Consider the following 5,099-nt stretch of genomic DNA (forward strand, 5'->3'; position numbering starts at 1 on the left):
CCTCACCCCCCAAAAAAAGTTCCACAGAAACAACTCTGTTCAGCAGCCTACATCTTACCTAGCTATGTCATTTACTCCATTGATAGACAAATTTTTTGCTTAACAACCATTTTCCAATAATAGTACTTTTCAATGCAAAGAGCTTACCTAATTAGCCCCATGAACTCGAGAACTAGCCTGCTGCTTCTGTGTTTTCACAAGTACATCAGAAAAAGAAGCAGCAGCAGCAGCAAACATGTCATGCATACAGTGCACATTGACTGCAGTGGCCAACATCAACCCAGTATGGCCAATCTTGCAGGTTAGCAGACAGAAGGATCTTGCTGTCCTGTAGAAACAAGGCTGCAGATGTAGGATCATGCTTAAATGAGATGCTTTTCAGCACAGAAAGTGAGGCTGCACTTCATGACTGGTTAAATAGAAGGAGTAAGGAGTTGGAATTCTCCCTCCCTGCCTCTCCATTACAAGCACTGTGTCTGCATAATGTTGTGATAGAGAAGAGAGAAGATAGCTCAAACTTCCCAGGTAGGAACTACTGATAGTTACCAGTGGCACACAGCAATGGGAGCAGGGGGAGGCAGCTGTGACACACAGCTGTGCCAGGTGAACTGGTGGGCTGATCTTATGCCAGAAAAATGCTACATCATAGACTCCTTTAGGTCTTTCCCTTAGGCACCATTAATTAATTTGAACACAAAAGCTTGCAAAGCAATGCACATTTCTTTCTCTAACTTAAGCAGGCAGCAAAAGGCTTTGGAGACCCTTCTCTCTTGGCTTCTGTCTCTGCCTGGAAGAAAATGTACATATTCCTTTTTTGAGAGTTGTTTGAAAAGGCTTTTAAGTTAGGCAAGCAGCTTTTTACTGCTACTGGATATTACACCTTTTTTGCTTCTATTCCACTCTTTGAGCAGCCTATCACATTCAGAAATAGAAAATATTCACACCAAGAGTTACAGTGGATTCAGTGAGCCTTGAGTGCCTACAGATGTTGGTAAGAGGTTCTCTAGGTCATAGGTATAAGCTTTGGTGAGCCTGGACTTTATTTATTGGAAAAATAGTCATTGCTAAAATGTCAGATGCCACAGACTGACAAAGTCCTAAACCTGCAACAAGCTTTGTCTTAGGCCTTCCTAATCTCTGCAAGGTTTATGGACTGCAGAAGCCAATCCTAGACCATATAAATAAAGCTGGATGTTCTCTAATGATTCACAATTGATTGGTAAGTTATAGTCACATACATTTCCAGGGAAACAAACAAATCCTGACAGCTCCAATTAAGAGAAACAAACCACTGTCTGAAGAACAGCAGGGAGAGAAGAAAGTGTAACATTCTGACTTCCTCTGAAAAAAACCACTTTTTTACTGCAGAAAGAAGCCTTTTCACTGGCACCAAATACAAGAAATGAAGCAGAAGAGTGGTCATTTACACTGAGTCTAGCCAGCCTCGGTGTACTTTTTCAGCCCCTGAAGAGAGCTGCTGCCAGGCACACGGAGCCACAGGCGACTTCAGGTACGTTGCCCTCTGCAAACCAAGGCGCTGAGGCTGACGCAGCCTCTGCCTGGGGATGTTGCAGGAGACCTGCTGTGCAGGTTTTTTTCCACTTGATAGTAGGTGCATAAGGGAAAGAGAAAACTTTAAAAGCCCAATCTAAATTCAGCTGCAGGAGGTAGCTTTTAATTGCACTTTGGATCAATAGAGAAGCAATCTAACACTTGCTCTTGGTTACTAGGCAGGGGTTTGTACTTTTCCAGACAATTTTTTCCTGCTTTTCATGTTTCCTTTTGCTTATTTGCTCACACAATCTGAATTCTCCACAATTTAAGTGCAGAACAAAGCATTCAAACCACTAGAGAACACATTGCATTATGTATCTGTGCCATGTACCTTTTCAGCAGCAATAGGATGTTCAGTAAGTAGCCCCAACATTTAAACAGTTAAAAGTACTAAAAAGTGTTTAAAATAGCAGTTCCAATCCACTGTATTGAAGTGATAGGTCTACTCAAGTACTTAAAGGGTGTAAAGAGCATTGTATTTTATTTCCCAGTTGTATAAAACTGTAAAGCTCCATCCAGAATTCTCCTTCTATCAAGGATAATGTGTTATTGTAGCCCTCTTGTGTTCAGTTCTACTAACAGCTATCAGACCCACAGTCCCCTTCCTTATGATCCCTTAAATCAAGGCTCTGCATGTTTTAACCACACTGCCATTCAGTTCTTTGCCCTCTCCACTTTTCCTCAGTTTCTTTCATGTTTTTCCTTTTTCCATCTTGATTATAAAATCACATTCAGAGCACACTTCTAAACCAACAGAGTGCTCAGTTGGTATATTCACACTGAAAAACATGGGAACTACTGTTCGGAGTAAGAGAACTAAAACATCCCTCATTGCCTGTAAACATATTCCCAGCATTTTTTCTCCATAAAAGGACTGCAATGAACACAATTTACAGCCTAGTTTCCCTGTTTTAGATAGTGCTTATGAGAGCAAGTTTTAAATTGAGTGTCCCACAGACACCCCTTAGACATATGCAACCTTTCTCCACCCTTATTGAAATCACCCTGACAATCTCCAAAACCTCTAAGCACTATTGACAGTCCTGTTGATCCCAGACCTTCCCTACCACCAAGACTAAAAACTCATGTCCACCACTGCACAGTCAGGATAGTAAGAGGCAGTGGCTTTTACAGTATTCTTTTCCAACTTGCAAAGGCTGTAGCAAACAGAAGAGCAAGTTACGGCTGCTTTGCTGTGGGTGCTTAATGAGATGGAGTCTTGTAACTGAGGATGAGGTAATGGGTTGCTTCCTAGAAGACACTCACCTTCCATGTCTTCTGCCTCAGTCATCCTTAGTTCAGCCACTGTGAGTCCTGCTCACTCTTTAGGTCAGGAGGCTCGATCAGTTCAGCTGGGCTTCAAAAGCTGCTGTCACCCATCTCAAGGAGCCAAGCTCCAACAGGGATGTGCTGCAGAGGGAAAAACCTGGAGAAGGAGCCAAAAACTAAGAGAGAAAGAAGGAGAAATTATTATGGACAGGGAAAAGACAAAGGACAGTACTAGAACAGAAAAACAGCAATGGCTTAGCAGCAACATCATCAAGGAATATGAGCAAGTAGTGCCCACTTTTGATCAGCAACTCGGGGGGTTGGACTCAATGATCTTCAGAGGTCCCTTCCAATCCCTAGGGTTCTGTGATTCTATGATTCAATTCATGAAAACATAACAGTTTTTACAGGTACATGCATATAGAATTTGAGAGCAGCTGAAACTGTAAGGAAACCAAGCTTCAGAAAGGAAAAAATCGATACAGACAGTGAAAGCCATGGTATTGTCTCTGTTTAAAAGACAGCTATAGTATTAAAGCTAGAAGGAAATCAAACCCTATTCTGTCTTTCCCTATAGACAAGGCAAAGAGGAGAAAAGCATGTACCTCCATAACATTTGTTATTGCAAGCCAATTTCCTGAAGAACAGGGTAATATAAAGCATTCCAAAAGAAAAATGGAAAGACTACATATAAAAATACAGATGGGAAATCATACAGTCAACCTGTATTTCTACATAAATTTATCTTGGTTTTGAGCTGGATAAATGCTAAGAGATACCTAAGCCTTTGGGTGTCTCACAGAAAGCATGATTCATAGTACACGAGGTCCTTTGTAAACAAAATTGACAGGACTTACTTAGTAATTCAGTTGTCACAGCTAGATGTAAGGCAATCCATGATAACTTTGTGACAAAAAAGCAGTTTAGGAATGAACATATCAAATATTCTGCAGACAAGCCAGTGAATCCCACCCAAATTAGTTCAACTACTCTTTGTCAGCACTAATTATATCGTAAAACTGGTGAGAGACCCTGGGTACTCAGATGAGGGGTACACAGCTGAGCTGGAGCAGTTAGTTATGGCAACTCTGAGCTGCCTGTTTTTTTGGGTGAAAAAGGCTCATGCTATAGAAGCAGAAAGCAAAGTTTCTAACAACCTCATTTATTGCAGTTTATTTTATAAACTATTTTAAATTCAATTTTATGAAAATTAAATTGTATAGATTTTATAAGACATTATTGATACTCCCTTTGCTGAAGTGATAACACAAGCACTGTCTTGTGATCTGTTCAACTACTAGCTTTTACAGAGTTTAGCAGACCACAGGACAGCTACCTAGAGGCCATGCCCTAACTTCCTCCAAATGGGCAAAAAAACTATGTGGGATCATTTGGAAGCAGCCATGTAAGAAATCATTGAGAAGGCTTGCCTTATAGCCCTGAGAGAAGCAGAGAAAGCCTTCAAAAGCCACATCGCAACTGACTGAAAAATGGTTAGTTGCTGACTATTTTTTAAAATGTTAAGTGGCAGAAATTCATCATTTTACATGGAGTTTGATCATGATATTTCACTGTTAGCCAGCACTGAGGACTTTGTCTACAGAGACAAAAAGCACAGGCTACTCAGCCACCCTTCAGAGATGCTAAGAGTTTGTGAAACCCTTTCAGATTCCTTCTATTGCTCCTGAATACCCTGAGGCACAGTGAGGTACACCCCATGTTAACAGGCTGCCATTCAGGCATCCCAAGTGGTACAAAGTCAGATAAGTATATATATATCCCAGCTTGTGCCCATTTTCTCTTTGTGAGGAAGTATCACGAGACTTGTGCAGCTGCAGTCTGAGTTCTCTGTATTTATAATATTGTAGACTCTGCTCATCCCATCCAGTATAAATTAGTATTTCTCTAATACCTCAGATATGTGCAACGGATCTCAGGGAAGGGGTTGATCCTCTGATACTCTGTATTGTAAGAACCTTTGCAGACTTCTGAAGGGGAACCTGATGAACCAGAGGTCTATACAAGCTGGCAAGCAGGACACAGGACAGGGTCCCTAGCTGGGAACACACAGGAGTTCTGTCTCTCAGCTCACTGATTTGTCACAGGCCTCTAACCCCACTGCTGCAGCTCATGCAGCTCCAACACAACACATCTGAACAGCTCTCCCTCCAACCTAGGATTTGGACACAGGCCGTGTAAAGGAGGAGCCAGAGCAAAGAACGGCAGTTGTGCGTTCACAGAATGGAGGAAAAGATGGAGCATCCAAATAGACTAAG

This window comes from Apus apus, chromosome 8, assembly GCF_020740795.1.
Source record: "Apus apus isolate bApuApu2 chromosome 8, bApuApu2.pri.cur, whole genome shotgun sequence".
In the NCBI taxonomy this organism is placed as follows: domain Eukaryota; kingdom Metazoa; phylum Chordata; class Aves; order Apodiformes; family Apodidae; genus Apus; species Apus apus.